The 16,580-nt window shown below is 43.7% G+C and overlaps 1 long non-coding RNA gene across 1 annotated transcript; it reads right to left on the reverse strand.

The window, feature by feature from the left end:
• Positions 1-8,715: 8,715 nt before the first annotated feature.
• On the reverse strand, positions 8,716-12,379 carry LOC119473772. The gene is made up of 4 exons (XR_005202993.1): positions 12,310-12,379; positions 12,074-12,203; positions 10,093-10,144; positions 8,716-8,827 (listed from the first exon to the last, which is right to left on the reverse strand). It is a non-coding gene; the product is annotated as an uncharacterized LOC119473772 (long non-coding RNA).
• Positions 12,380-16,580: the final 4,201 nt, after the last annotated feature.

The raw sequence follows: 16,580 nt of genomic DNA on the forward strand, positions 1-16,580 counted from the left end.
TCTCTTCCCTCTATTCCCCATGATCTCTCTCCCAACTCCTCCTTCCTTTAAGGAAAGTTGTCACCATGTCAAACTACAATCAAGTTTTATCGTCTTTGCCTGAGGCCATTTTCTTTCTCATTCCCAACTCCTAATCTTCAAGCCTAAGGTACTCATATGATTTGTCATATTGAGACCCTTTTTTCTTTAGGATCTCCGGGAATCTTCCACTCCATTCTCAGCAAAAATGTCTTAATTCAGCGTTCTTGTCTCTTACAGTTCAGCAAATGTAATGTTTGACATTTTGTGCTGTAGCCCAAGACAAAAAAATCAAGACTGTCACATTAAAGGCAACCTTGAGGAGCTCACATGGTTGTACAACACATTAGAAGCACCTTGTTGTTCATCACCGGTATTTAATAAATATTGAAACAGTGAAGAAATAGTTAAGAATGTGGTCCCTAGAGTCAGGCAGACCAGGATTCAAGTTCTGCCTACATCCCTTGCAATCTCTGAGACCCCAGGGATGTGACTCAATCTCTCGGAGCCTCATCTCCTTTTCCGTAAAAGATAAATTATAATCAGAGTACTTCTTTTCCGGGCTTGTTGTGAGGATTCAGTGAAATAATGTGTATGAAGGCTTAGTCCCAAGTCTGGCACAAAATATTTGTTCAAAATATTATCTTTTATTAAATATTAGGTTGACGCAAAAGTAATAACCGTTTTTAGCATTACATTTAATGGCAAAAAGCACAATTACTTTTGTACCAACTTAATAGCATTCAATAGACAAAAGAACAAACCCTTGGTTTAGGGCCCTAGCCTCTTACAGCTTACTTCTTACTCTGATTTTTATTTTTTATACCTCTGCTTATTTCTAGGCTTAATTGACCAAAAATGACTATCATTACCTCCTAGGGCAATTTCTAGTTGCTTGCTTGTGCCATACATTTTGGGTCTGAAGTTCCACAGGAATCGGGCAGCCTCCCAGCTTTTTCTAACGCTCTCAGAATTCACCTCTTCAGTCTCTATGGCCTTGTACTGCCTGAGAGCTTTGAGGTACGTAGGGGTCACCTCGGAGAAGCATATGGCTTGGAAAGCATTCTCTTTGGCTCACTTGACCCCCAGCCCAGCTCTATGCAGTGTATGGATTTTTAAAACAAACACATGAAAGGCATGGACGCAATTCTTCCACAGAAGAATCACCACCAGTTCAACGCTTATAATTAATTGGCCAGTAAATTCAATAACATTTCAAAGAAGAATAAATTCAATCAAAGAAACAGGGAATTGAGTTCAGTCATAGGTTTAGGTTTTGCTCCCCCCATCTTTTTTTTTGTTGTTGTTGTTGATTGTGGTTGAGCCCTCTGCAATTGAGAAAAAACAGTGGGATCTGGTTCACATCAACCTCCTTTAAAGCACATTCAAGGAAGTTGCCTTGACCAGAGGGCTAAGAAGTAGGCATTTCACTACCTTTTGAGCAAATGGAGATTTTCTTTGTCGGCCCCATAAAGTGAAAGTTCTAGCTGTTCCTAGGAGAAAAAAAAAAAGGAGCCCAGTTTCATTGTCAAGGCCAAGAACTGGAAGCCAGAACATGTGGAGCTCTTGATTCTGATGATTAATTCTCCATGAAGGCACTTAATTTTCTCTCCTTCATCTTCTGCATCTGTAAAACAGGAGTAAGCGCTACCATAGAATTGCCAGAGATCAATGGGCAGGGACAGGCATTAATGAGGCAGCATATGAAATATTTAGTGAGATTCTTGGCTAAGGAGTTACTAAAGATTACATGCTTGCTTACCAACTTCCAGATTTAGCAAATCTGTTGTGTTAGTGCATACTAAAAATTAAAGGATAGCAAGAAGTACAAATTTAATTAGTAAAAAGTCTTCAAGTGCTGGTTTGGAAATGCCCCTTGGAGATACAGGCTTCGTTCTAGCTTGCTTTTCTAACTCAGGCGCTAACCACAGGGTGTGACGGCCCTGTTCCTGCAGTCTTCGGGGCCACTGGCTTCACGCTCCACCCCCAGCTTTGTGCTATGGCTTCCAATCTGATTTCACAATAAAAGGTCACATAGCTGCCTTTGGCTGCCAAGTTTCAAATATGCCCTGGTGTTAACCCTTTAGAGGCTACAGAGTAGTGGCATTTTTCTCAATGCTGTTCCAGTATTCACGTAAATGGGTTATCTATGTCCCAAGAATATGTGTCCCTCCACCCATATGGGAGTCCATAAAGCCATTTCATTTGAATGAGAATGTAAGATGCCTCCAAAACTACATTGATGTTTTTATTTCCTAAATTAATTTTTTTGTGAAGAAAGTTGTGTTGTAACATTCCACCCTCAGAGTGTCTTAACCAGTGAGCGTCTTGTAGACAGCTCTTCCCAGACATCCTGCAACAACTCACTCCATCCCTCCAAACAAAGTCTTCGGGGACTGAAGAAGGTTAGATCCACCAGCTTCCCTCAGAGAGGGCACCTGGGCCTCAGGCTTCCTGAACCTCATTCTGACTCTCCTTAGTGTTCTTTATCCTGCTTCTTGAAAAAGCCAACTTGGAGCATATGTGGACAAGCTCCAGAAAGCAGCATGCTCTCACCAATGAGCCCATCTCGGGGGAAGCCAGACAAACTCATGCCCCCAACCCCCTTAGTGTAACGAGGCCAGCAGTCAGCTTAGATTGTCTAAGGAAGGAGACACCAGCAGTCAGTCTAAACTCACAGCCCCACAACTCCTCCCTGCCATGAATCACTCTCTCCCCGCGGCCCACAGAGCTTTGCTACAGCCCGTCAGAGACCTGGGTGCATTGCTGATGTGCCTATCTAGCCCGCTCCCCTCTGAGTCCTTGTGGGCAGTGTTAGGATCTTCTCTGTGCTCCTCTGTGCCTAGCATGCTGCCTGACACTTTAGAAGCCTCCACTAATTGTCTATCAGATGAATCAACAAAGACAAAATATCGGTTGACAATTAACCTACTTCAAAGGAGGAACAACTGTATTTCTGGAAACGGTATTGAAGTAATTGGTTCACAGATTAAATCTCTCAAGTACTTACTGGACAAGTGAGTGAGTGACTTTCTTGGCACACTTCATAATAAGTGACACATCTTTGACCAGTCACCAGGAATGTGAGTTTATCCACCAAGCATTTATGGAGACTCGCGTACGTGCCCAGGACTGTTCCAGCACAGTTGGGGAGGGTAGCAGGGAAAGGAAAATAGAATAGAATTGTGAGTCCTGGGTCCTGGCCTCCAGCATCTTAATCCTAATGAGGAGGAACAGATTCAGAAAGCCCCTGGCAGAACACTTGTGACACTCCACGTTGGCCCCTCAACCCTGGACAAACTTGCTGAGATTTAGACATGGCTCAGCCAGCCAGATTGGTTCTGGTCACAGTGTCTTGGGACCACATCATGTCACAATGCTGTATGGTCACATCATTAAAACATCCAGACATGCCTTCAACCATTATGTAGCCAAACCAGTGTCTGCGGGGAGATGAGTGGTTTCAGTGAAATCACAAGTCTGAGAGCAGAAATGGCAAATGAAGACCTTCACTGAGCAAAACCCCTGGAAAAGCAATGGGGCCGTGCCAATCTCTTCCTTCAGAGCTGTTGCTGCTTCCTCCCACCTGCCTGGATTTCCTAACTTCTCTTGATGAGGTGAGTGTGGCTAACACATTTTTAAAAATAACTTGGCACCTGTTTCCAACCTCCTTTTCCTTCACCCCTCTCTACTATGGCAGGTGGAAAATCTAAATATGGTCTTTCCCAGCCTCCCTGGTGATCTCTTGGGCAATGAGACAGAACACAGGTCAGCTGGGGGCTTCTTGGAGGGCTTCAGCTCTCCTGACACCACCGCTACCCAAGCCCCTTTTGTCCTGAACACAGACATGACTGCTCAAGGTGAGGCAAGCCTCTTGTGAACATGAGAGAAAGTTTTTTAAAAAGCACAGACACATTGGTCCGGACACCACGGATGCCAAAGCAGCCTTCAGATGACTTGTCATGTAAGAAAATACAATTCTGTTTAAGTCACGGTTAGGTTTTCTGTTGTATGCAGCTAAATATATTCCTAACTGGATTAGAGACTTAAAAATGTCCTTTTTTTTACATGAGGAATGATCAATAAGATATCAAAAATGAATAACAAATAGGAAAGAGGAATACAGTAGCAGAGAAACTAGTGTCCCTGGGACCGACAATGACATTTGTGGAACAGCCCACTGTGGCTGGCTACGGACACAAAGTGGGCCCCTTTTCCACCTCCCAGTTAACACCGCATAGAACCTTTTAAAATAAATAGTGTTTTTAACAATAAAACCCCAATTAGTCATCTAACTATCGTCAGGTGTCTAACTCCAACTCTCAAGTCATTGGCTAGCTCATGTTATTCATGACCAATATTTGGACAGATGCTTTAACATTTTAGAAAGCACTTTAGATACATCACCTGGCATGATCTCTACCACCTTTATCAGCTCCTTAAATACAGATAGGCAGAGGAGTGCCTGCCTGCCTTTAGAGAGGCAATTCTTGAATCCTCCAGAAAATTAGCTTATTAGTCATCGTATGTGAAATATATTCTGGTTTTATTTTTTTTAATACACTTTTGTTAGGCAATATAGCATAGTTCGTTCATAGGAACATTACTCATAAGAGCCACAAAGTGGAGACAAGCCAAGTGTCTATCAGCTAATGAATGGATAAGTAAAATGTGGTGTAACTATACAATGGGATATCATTTGACCATAAAAGGGATTGGCATTCTGATACATACCACACCATGGCTGAGCCTTGAAAGCATCTTACTAAGTGAAAAAGAAGCCAGACACAATGACTACTTATTGTATGATTCCATTTATGTGCAAAGCAGAATAGGCAAACCTGCAGAGACAGAAGGTAGAGATTAGTGGTTACGAGAAGGGGGAAGGGGGAAGGGGAGCAAAGCTAATGGATGTCAAGCTTCCTTTAGGGTGATAAAAGTGTTCTGAAATTAGATAGTGGTAATGGTTGTACAGCTTTGAACACATATTAAAAATCGCTGAATTACACACTTTAAAAGGGTGAGTGGGCTTGGCATGGTGGCTCCCGCCTGTAATCCCAGCACTTTGGGAGGCTGGGGCAGGCAGATCACCTGAGGTCAGGAGTTCGAAACCAGCCTGGCCAACATGGTGAAACTCTGTCTCTACTGAAAATAGAAAAACTAGCCAGACATGGTGGTGTGCGCCTATAATCCAGCTACTTGGGAGGCTGAGGCAGGAGAATCGCTTTAACCCGGGAGGCGGAGGTTGCAGTGAGCAGAGACTGCAACACTGCACTTCAGCCTGGGCGACAGAGTAAGACTATCTCAAAAGAAAAAACCAAAGGCAAAAAGGGTGAGTTTTATGGTATGTAAACTATACCTCAATAAAGCTGGTATCTTTACCATATCTCATAATGAGATAAAGCCGTCTTCTTGATTTGAATCCCAACTCTGCTGCATACTGACTGTGTGATTTTGACCAAGTTACTTATCTTCTCTTTGCCTCAGCTTCCTCTTCTATAGAGTGGCTGCAGTAAGACACCCGATCACATAGGACTGCTGGGATTAAATTAACTAAAACATATAAAGTACTCAGAATTGTACCTTTCACACAGGGAACACTGTAGAAAAGTGTGTGCTGTTATTACTATCATCATTGTAGTCATTATTCAAACCTGGGATTTTTTTTTAGACAGAGTTTTACTCTTGTTGCCCAGGCTAAAGTGCAATGGTGTCATCTCGGCTCACCACAACTTCCGCCTACCGGGTTTCAGCAATTCTCCTGCCTCAGCCTCCCGAGTAGCTGGGATTATAGGCATGCACCACCACACCCGGCTAATTTTTTGTATTTTTAGTAGAGACGAGATTACTCCATGTTAATCAGGCTGGTCTCAAACCCCCGACCTCAGCAAACCTGGGATTTTTATTTGACACAAAGACCATGCTTTGTACCAAGCTGTGGATAAATCTGTTTAGGATTATAGATGATTTTTTGGTGTGGAGTTTGTTGTCCCTTCCTTGTCTATTTGCTACCGAAGTAGGTATCTGTTTTGTGCTTGGTTTCTTATAGGTACAAAGGTAGTAATTTGGAGCACAAATAAATATCCCCCAGATCTCACCAGCTGGTGATCACACACACACACACACACACACACACACACACACAAAGCTATGGTTTTGAACCCCGTATATGCTCCAGAAAGGAGCTTGCCTGCAACCTACAGTTTGTTGTTGGAGCTTCAATGGGCGCCAGGGGCCCGCATTTCTTTACTTTCCTGTGTCTCCTTCCTTTCCTTCCTCTATGGCTCCCATAGAGCTGCCTGAAGCAGCTCCTGCTGCCCCAGGACACTGAGTGTCCCCAGACAGACATTTCCCACCCAGGCTGCCATCTGTGATGCATCCAGAGCAGGCTGTGGATCTGCGCGGAAAAGAGGAGAATAGAAGCTTCCATGGCTACACGATCACCTGGGCCCCAAAGCAGCGGATCCATACCAGAATCTCACCTTCTCAGGAGAACAGCTCTCCTGTGCTCTGGCTCTCATTCCTCTGGACGTGGGTTCAAACTCTTGTCTGCCAGACCAGACTCAAAATAGTTGTTTCTGCCATTCTAGCCAATATCTCCCTTTCCTTTCTGGCTCTTTCCAAAAGAAAGTGTTCACCATGCAATTAAAAGAACGGTGGCAAACAGATGCAAATAAGGGGTGAAAAGTGGGCCTGTCTACAGTAGCAACACCTGGGACCCAGCTTGGCCAGCCAAATGCTCTAACCCAATTCGGATAGAGAACTATCATCTTGACATTACATGAAAGTGAGGTATAGCAAGGCAGCCTTTTAAAGGAGCAGTCATCATTGATCATTGAATAAACAGTTACTGATCACATACTATGTGCCTGGTACTAAATGCAGAATTGCCTTAATCCTCATTTCCAATGAGGAGAAACAATGAATGAATGTTGAACACACTTTTCTTTTCCATTGAAACATCGGTGATATGCTACCACATTTGGATCAACAAGGCACTTTCCCAGCCTGGCCCCTCCAATTCCCTCCTAGGAGAACAGAAAGATAAACATTCTTTTATATGCAGTTGACATGGTTTTATTTTCATGAACTAGGAGTGGCCTTAATAGACAACAGGCCCTGCTCTCCAGTCACTGCCAGAAAGAAGAGCTACAGACCATTTATTCTGAAACCACATCCCCAAATATTTAACTGACTTCAGGTTCACAATCCTATACAACTGTTACCTTTTGGCCTATAACATGGGTAAACATATTTGGTGCTTCTCATCTGAAACTCCAGGATAGCACATTAAGTGTCTAGTTCCAGGTGGTCATCCTATAGTATTCCTCTAGGATAATGAAAATTCTCTTAGGACGGGTTGTGGAACTCATCTAAAAGGCAGAATAAAATATTTTGGGAAGAATTTTAGTAAGCATGATTGAAACAAAAATGAAAAGATCTAATTAATCCTCTGTTAGCCAGAATATTCTCTATCTCTTAGAATTCTGGTTGAAGTTTTCTTATACCCTAGGGCTTGTCATAACCCACTCAAAACAAGTCTTTCTGGGGGCTGCTCCAATGGTTGAGTGGCACATACTTCCACTTCTGGTATACACCCAGAAGAACTGAAAGTGAGGGCTGGAAGGAATATTTATACACAGGCACATGAAAAGATGTTCAAATTCACTAATCATTAGGAAAATGCAAATCAAAACCACAATAAGGTACCACCTCACATCCATTAGGATAGCTACTAACAACAACAAAAGCCAGCTAAAAATACCACGTGTTGGTAAGGATGTAGAAATTGGAACCCAACTTCCGCACAGTTGGTGGAAATGTAAAATGGTACAACTGCTATGGAGCCCCCTCAAAAAACCAGAAACAGAATTACGGTATGATCCGGAAATTCTACTTCTTGGTATATGCCCAAAACAACTGAAGGCAGAGTCTGGAGGAAATATTTATGCACATGGAAAGATGCTCATAGCAGCATTATTCACAATAACTAAAAGGTGAAAGCAACCCAGTGTTCATTGACGGCTGAATGGATAAACAAAATATGCCGTTATCATACAACAGAGTACTATGCAGCTTTAAAAAAGAATGGAATTCTGATACATTCTACAACATGGATGAACCTTGAAGACATTATATGAAGTGAAATAAGTCAGGCAAAAAGAGAACAACATTGTGTGATTTCACTTATATGAGGTACCTGGAGTAGTTAAATTCATAGAAAGTAGAATAGAGATTACCAGGGGCTGGAGGGATCCCGGGACCAGGGCCTGGAAGGAGTTATTGTTGAATGAGTAGAGTTTCAGTATGGAAAGACGGAAAGGTCTAGAGATGGATGGCGGTGATGGGTGCCCAGTGATGTGAATATAGTTAACGCCATTGAATTGTCCACCTAAAAATGCTAAATTTGTTGTTACGTACATTTTACCACTGTAAAAAAAAAAAAAAAAAAAAAAAAAAAAAACTAAATAGAAAAAGAATAGGTGTACTTAGAATGCCACTTGCATGGATATGAGGAATGATCACAGTAATCTCTCCAGAGCCTTAAGACCTTTCCCTTTCCTGGCTCGTTTATGCCATAGAGGATGCTCAGCCCCATGGTCTCCATTCTCATCATCCAATAAGGAGTGTCTAAGTAAGTGGCACTGCTGTAACTACATGTAATTTACAAAAATAATATTTCATCCTTACCATTGGTACTGCCTGTGGCTGCATGCTGAATGGGAATCATTTCAGAAGGTTCCAGCTGGCCTTCCTCAGAAGATAAAGAAAATCCTCTAAAGGATGATTTCAGCATTTCTGGGATCTACTAAGAAGAGCATAATGAATGTTGTAGAACAAACCAACTTAAAAAGGTGGTGGGGGGGGTAGATATTGCCAACTTGCAGAAATCCCCTCTACCCTCTTTATGCCAAAGGAGCCATATCTTCATCTTATAATAAATGCAAACTTGGAAAGGCTCACAAGCCTGCCTGCCTCTTCAGCTAATGACAGCTTCAATTAAGGGGCCTAATCCTGCATTCCTGACACTCCCCTTATCCCTGCATAACTTCCAGGGGAGTCAGAGGGCCCTCCGCCCTGGCCCTGGTGAGGGAGACATTAGTTATGCAGGAGCAGTGCCTGGGGCGTGCTGGCAAATTTAAGGGTCTGTTCATATAACTGCACACACTTGGAAGCCTTAAATCCTCATACTTTGACTCTTCACCTTACACTGAAATAAAAAGCCACAGTAACTCCATTAAAAAATATAAAATTCCTCTACAGGAAATGAATACTAGTTTGCTTCCAATTTACATTGGTTTTAGGTTTCTTCTTCCCACCCCCTTTTTACTTTTAATGTTGGTGTTCCATTTCATGGAAAATATTTTCTATAAGGAAAAAAAAAAAAAGAAAACACAAGCATCATGCAGGGTCTTTGCATTTTATTTACTAAACTGGGCAAAACATCTTAGATTCGCCGGCTCTTACTCCCTGGTAAATCAGTGGGAATTCCCCACAAACACAAGCTTGGCTTAAGTCACTCTGTGGGGACACCTAATGACCTCTGGCTTACTGAGAAGTGGCCTTGTTTTATATACTAATCATCCACCCAGCTATATTAGTAATGAGTCCATAACTCATTTTCATCCTAGGCACACACTGTGCATTATCAGTCTCCTAATTAATCCCAGACAATTCAGGGGCAGGTATTCTCAGTTCTGATTTTCCTCACTGCTCCTCAAGCCAGAGAGTAAGAGAGTCGGCAAACAGAGGGTCGTGCTCTGTGTCCCTGAGGCATGCCCCTGTGTCCCCGCCCAGAGCCCACTCCATCCCCAACACCCTCCCCCTGGACTGGGGAAGCCCTGGGAACCAGCACACCTCTGCTGATCTCTGAAGCAGTGGGGCTTCCTCAGGGGAGAAGGAACCTGGGGTCAGCAGACATCCTGCAAGCCTGCTTAATGGACAAAGTCAACAGAAGTTTCCCCAGAGGCAGAAAATAAATTCAAAGCCTTGGTAGACAGCAAGCAGGCTAGTCTCTGTGCTCTGGGCGGCTGAGACTCCCACACATTTGCCCCAAGCCTTCATCGCACTCACCCTTGCCTCCTGGGATGCAGGGGAGTAGCTCCAGCCTCTCCTCCTCACCTCTCTGAAGAGACAAAGACACATAACACATTGCTAGGCATCAGTTCCAGAACACTGAGCTGGTATTAGCTCCTTTTCAAAAAGCAAGACACAAGCAATTGTACGTTTTCAATCATTCACTGCTTATTTTTAATGTCCCCAGTTGAAAGGGGAAAGGGGCAGTTGTGGAGCACTTGCAATAGCCAAGCTGTCACCTTGAATGCATGATCTCATTTTATCTTCAGGCAACTCCATGAGCTAAGTACCACGAGTCCCATGTTACAGCTGAGGAAACTGAGAAGCTCCATATCTTGTCCAATATCACACAACTGGTGAGTAGATGAGCTTGGCTTTCAATCTGGGCTGCCTGAGCACAAAGCCCATCTCCTTGTCCTGTAGAACTTCACTTAAGGCTCTATGCCAGATAAGAATCTGAGGGTTCATGTGCTTGAAAAATGTTTGTCTGTGAGTGTCTAGTATTGCTAAATGGAGTATAAAAATTGCTTCTGCTTTATTTCTTTATAAAAATCACCGTAAATCACCCCCCAGCTTCCCTTTCTCCCCAGGTTCTCAAATCTGGCAATGCAAGTGTTCAACCATGAGCATTGGCATCTATAAACACCTTCAAAAGAGGACCAGTTCTTTTCGCTACTGGGGCCCTCCAGCGCTGGAAAACCTTCCCTTGTTGGGTTTAAAGGACCACTAGGCTTGGGGTCAGGAGCTCTGTGTTCAAATTCCAACCTCCCCAAGCCTTGGTTTTCTCATCTTTAAATTGGAGATAATACTACTCGCATTGCTGCTGTCTTTGCAGGGCGGCTGTGAAACAGTAGTCCTTCCCAGCCTCCCTTCTAAGCTTCTATTCTAATTAGCACATTTTGGACACCCTCAGTACAGCGGTCTTGACCGTCTCTCTTCTCACTCCATCTCCCTAGGCAATTCTTGTTCACCCTAATAGTGCGGATGTCAGCACTCCACCCAGCTGTCCTGGGATCTCTTTTCAGGGTTTCTGTGCCCCACCCCTCACCAGCTGTGGTGTGCTTTCAGCTGCACCTGCAGCCCTTGGAGAAGGAAGAGGTGGAGGAGGATTGCCCTCAGGGATTGCCCAGCCCCTCCCATTGAGGTTCCTTCACAATAGCTGAGGAAGCTGTGACTTATTCACCAGAGCCCCCAGGAGAGCAGGCTAAAGCCTGTCCTCTGCAGGGATTACCCCTTGATAATACCTTACCCTGAGATCATCTTTTACTCGGCTTCTTCTCTTTCCCTGCTCCACTCCCCCCCACTCCCTGACCAGTCTCCCAGGGGAACACAGCCTTAATAAGTAACTTGGACATGACCCCTCATCTCAGGCTGTTTCTAAGGACCTCCTCCAAAAATAATAATGGTTTCTGTTATACCTAGTCCTGGCTTCTCCGAGCTCAGACCCAAGCATCTAAAATGCTCCTTGACATCTTTCATCTTTCTCAATGGCAGCCTCAAGGTCAAACACCGAGAACAGAACTTGTGACCTTTCCATGTTCCCATTGACTTCCAGTGTTCCCCAGTTCGGTGACCCCTCCTCCCGTGCCCTCTCATCTATCTTTCAAGGTGGAATCCTAGGAATCTCTCAAGGCTTTCTCACCTTTCAACCTACCTTCCTCCTCCCCCACTCCATACAAACCATCTTCAAGCTCCTATCATTTTCATCCCCTAAATACACCTAAAATCTACAAAATAAAATTCTCTGCATCAACTTCTACCATCCCCCTGTCCAAGCCAGCATCAGCTCTTCTCAAGATACTCATAATTCCCTCTAATAGGTTTGCATACCTCTCTTTCTGTTTCCAACTTTAGTGATCGTTCCAATCTAATCATACCACTCCCCTACACAAAGCTCTTCCGTAGATTTTTATTGCTCCTAAGTTAAGCAGAAAACTCCCAGCGAGGCCCACCAGGCCGTGAGCGGTGCCAACCTCACCTTTCTCTGCACTCCGGCCCCGGTACTTGCCTCCTTCTGTTCTTTTGACCAGAATGCTTTCCTTCTCCTCTTCCTTTTCATTCTTCCAGGTCTTCCGCTCAGCTCAAGCATGGCCTTCTCATCTCCCTGCCTAAGACAAATTCCTTGATTAAGATTCCTGTAACACCGTGTACACCTTCTTCTTAAGACCTGCCACAGTTGCAAGAAGTTGCTGTCAAATGATTACAAACATGCACCTGTGTGGCCACGTGGCTCAGCAAACCCAAGTCCAAGTGCTTTGAGAACAATGGCTGCATCCGGCTTTTTATCCTCAGTAGCATCTAGCAGGATCTTGGTGAACTGCATCATGACTAAATTTAGAAACTGCAGCACCACATGAAGAGGATTTTAGGATGGGTGTTTCCCTCAATACAAGCAGGGGCAGTGTCTCTTCTGTCACTGAGATCTTGCCATTGCTGTTCTGCCTCAGGCTAGTGTGACCTGGAGAATCAGAGGATTACGCTATCAAATGACAAGTTATTCTCTCTGAAGACAGAAAGACATGAAACACATTGTAGGCATCAGTTCCAAAACATTGAGCTGGTATTAGCTCCTTTTTAAACGGGAAGACACAAACAATTGCACATTTTTAATCATCTAACTGCTTATTTTTCAATGACCCCAATTAAAAGGGGAAAGGGGCAATTGTGGAGCACCTACAACAGCCAAGCTGTCAGCCTGAATGCATGATCTCATTTTATCCTCACAGCAACTCCATGAGGTCAGTACCATGAGTCCCATGCTACAGATGAGGAAACTGAGAAGCTATGTATCTTGCCAATGTCACACAACTAGTGAGAAGATGAGCTAGGCTTTCAATCCAGGCCTGCCTGAGCACAAATCCCACCTTCTTGTCCTGTAGAACTCCATTTAAGGTTCTACTCAAGACAAAAATCTGGGGGTTCATGTGCTTAAAAAACATGTTCATCTGTGAGTGTCCAGTATTGCTGAATAGAGTATACTTGTTCCTGCTTTATTTCTTTGTAAAAATCACTATAAACGCTCTTCTCCTGATCAGTAGATGTTGTATTATGAAACACTGTGATTTAAAGTAGAGACCATGAGTTTGTGTATGACAAGCACCAGGCAGTATTTATTTTGCATATGTCCTGAAACTAGCAGGTGCTCAATAAACATTTGTGAAATGAAATTTATCTCGTATTAAGATTAAATGGTAGAGATTTGTGGTTCCATTTATTTTCTTCTCCCAGCATTCAAGACTAAGAGTTGGATTTGTTTTATGAAAATTAAATAATATATTTGGAAACACAATAGTGACATTTTTCTCTTTAATTACTGCATAGCTCAATTACACTATTACAGAGTGTGGGAATGGAAAGGAATCTATTTGAAGGAGGTGGTGCTTTTTAGCAGGAAAGCACATCCGTGATCTTCGTGTTTTATCCCATTTACCATACAGAATCTGTGTAGCCCCAGGTAAGCAATATAGCTGAAACTGATTATTTGTCTAGGACTTTCTAGCAGGCCACAAGCAGTGACCATGGCCTCAGTATCCCTGTGACAAGGGAGGCCCCACTTTTGGAAAGAAAAAGGGTGTCCTTCCCAGCTCCTCCAGGGATCCATGTTCTATGTGTTGTGTGCTTTATATTTCTTTCTTTGTTGCCAGGTTTGTCTTGTTGAAGTTTGCCTTGATTTGAGAACCCTTACAGTCTAGTCAGATTGAAGGGACAGAAAAAAATTAAATTCTCAGCCTCGGAAAAGGCTCTTGATAATGTCACTCAGAGCCAGCATTTTGGCCACACTGTATATTCTAAACAATGCCTTTATACATTAACTTTAGGACTGAAGCCTGCTGCCCTCATTCTAGAATGTCCTGTCCCAGATCATTCCTCCTCTTTGTTCAGGTCTCAACTCAATGCCATTTACCCTGACCACCAGTAAGATGCAGGGCTTTGCACAGCTATGCATTTGTTCCCAAGCTCTCATTGGTCTCTGAAATTAGCTTGTTTATTTTTTTGTTTACTTGTTTATCTCCTTCCCCAACACTAAAATGTCAACCATGGAAGGGCAGGGATCTGTCTCTATTTCTCCTCCCTCCCTGGACCTACAATGTGCCTGGCACATTAAAAGCACTCAAGATTACTTGTCGTTTTTGTGGATGAGTAATTATTTCATCTGAGCATCATGGTCCACTTTAGAGCAAGGGAATGCTCACCTCCGCTTTAGAGATGAGGCACCTACATCTCTGCGACACTCAGTGATTAGCCCGAAATGACAGGCAGGCCTGTAGCAGAGTCATGACTCAAATATAGGTTTTCCATCTATGATCTGGGAAGGAGAGTGAACTTTTGCCCCAAACTTAGGTCATGCTGGTACTCTTAAAAACAAGGGCCCCATCAAAGATTATCAAATGCCAGCTGCTTTGGATATAAAGGCCTGATTCAACACTGAATCTGTTCCCTGTACCAGAGATGAAAACTCATCTACAAGATGAACTTGCAGGTGTGGCCCAAGACTGCTTCCTGCAGCAGCTTCGGCACCTCTGCCCGGACCTGCACTCAACCCTGCCCGGCCTTGCCCTCGGGCCACGCTGGCCTCTGGGTCCCTCATTCCAGGAGTCTCTGGCCTGGCTCTAGACTTTTGGCAATTTTTCTGATGTCCTAATTTCTTGATCACCTGTGCTGACACGATCCAATTTCCTTCAATATGTCTTTTTTCCACTCCTGGGAAATTTATGTCTGCTCCGGCATATGTCCCCATCTTCCTTTGTGAAAAGAGAGGCAAGGAGCAGGAGCGGGGAAGCCTTTTAATGTTTTTAGCGAGGTCTTCATGTTCCATCAATAAATTGCCTCTGCCAGCTTTGAGGCACTATTGGCTCTTGTGCTGACCTCTTGTTCCTTCTGTACTTGACAAATGCCTTATTATTTATCTTAGCCTCTCTCGCAATCTGTTCATTCCTCACCTTTGCTTTCCTTATCATGTTTTTGCACTTTCTTAACTTTGTGCTGTAATTTCTCTAGCTGAGTTGCTGTCTGATTTTTTTCAGTTTCTCGCTTTCCTACTTTTGATTACTTCCCCTACCACTACCACGTCGTCTTTAGAGCTATTTGTTTGGCCTATTCTCAACACTTCATGTATTTGTTGCTAGGTAGCACATATTTTCTTTGGGCAGTTTCTATTCATTTCTCTCTGATTACGCTCTTCCTTCAGCGGCTGTTCTTTTCAATCTCTTCCTGCCCTTGGCTTTTCTTGGTAGGAGCTGACTACTTTATTTGATCTGGGATCTACTGCATGTCCTCAAAGAGGGTCCTAATGCCTGCTGAGTTTTACTCGGGGTGTGCATTCCTTTGCTGGGGTTGCCCTAAGAAAATACCATAGACTGAGTGGTTTAAGCAACTTTTTTTTTTTTTTTTTCACATCTCTGGAGTTTGGAAGTCCAAGATCCAGGTGCCACCAGGGTTGGTCTCCTTCGAGATCCCTCTCTTTGGCTTGTGGAAGGTCACCCTCTTGCTGCCTCTTCACAAGGACTTTTCTTTATGTGGGCACATCCTTTGTGTCTCTTTTGTGTCCAAATTTCCTCTTCTTATAAGGACATCAGTTAGATCACATTAGGGCCCACCGTTATGGTTCCATTTCTAACGTAATCATCTCTTTCAAGGCTCTAGCTCCAGCCCAGACTAAGACACTACTTTATAGTGACCGCAGTTTAGGACCCTCTGCTTACCTATGGAATTTGGACACAAGGTGAGCCCAGTTCTGACATCTGTAACGTCTCTGTTCTCAGTTGTCCGACGAAACAGTCTAGTGTGTCTCTCTCCTACCATGGGAAGCTGCAGATAACAGACAATTACAGTGAATGGAAAACTGAGAATGAAGGTAATGGCAGAAACTACCAGGACAATCAAAGTGTATTCAGCCTTACAGGTGCCTGATGCTATGCTATTCTCTGGAATTGCAATGGTAAATGCGCTTACATATGATTAACATGTTTACCCTTATTTTAGGATTTAAATTGTGATGGAGAGAGCCATATTAAGATAAATTTGTATAATATTTTTGGTGTTAAGATAAAGGTTTGTACAGTTGGAGCACAGAGAGCCAGTAGTCTGTTCTGGATGCTGATGGCAGAGTTCCTGTGTTTCCAGAGTGTTCACACGAGTACAAGCACCATAGTACATGTGCCAGTCACCCCTCCCCATCCACGCCCACTCACACCTTGAAAGGTGACATTCAGCTGGGTGTGCCGGCTTATGCCTATAATCCCAGCACTTTGGGAGGCCAAGATGTGCACATTGCTTGAACCCTGGAGTTCAAGACCAGCCTGAACAACATGGAGAAAACCCAATTCTACAAAAAATTATCCAGGCATGGTGGCAGGCACCTGTGGTCCCAGCTACCTGGGAAGTTGAGGTGTGAGGATTACCTGAGCCTGGGAAATCCAGCCTGCAGTGAGCCAATATTGCACCACTGCACTCCAGCCTGGGTGACAGAGTGAGACCGTCTCAAA

Source organism: Cebus imitator, unplaced genomic scaffold (assembly GCF_001604975.1).
Source record: "Cebus imitator isolate Cc_AM_T3 unplaced genomic scaffold, Cebus_imitator-1.0 Scaffold183, whole genome shotgun sequence".
NCBI classification, from domain to species: Eukaryota; Metazoa; Chordata; class Mammalia; order Primates; family Cebidae; genus Cebus; species Cebus imitator.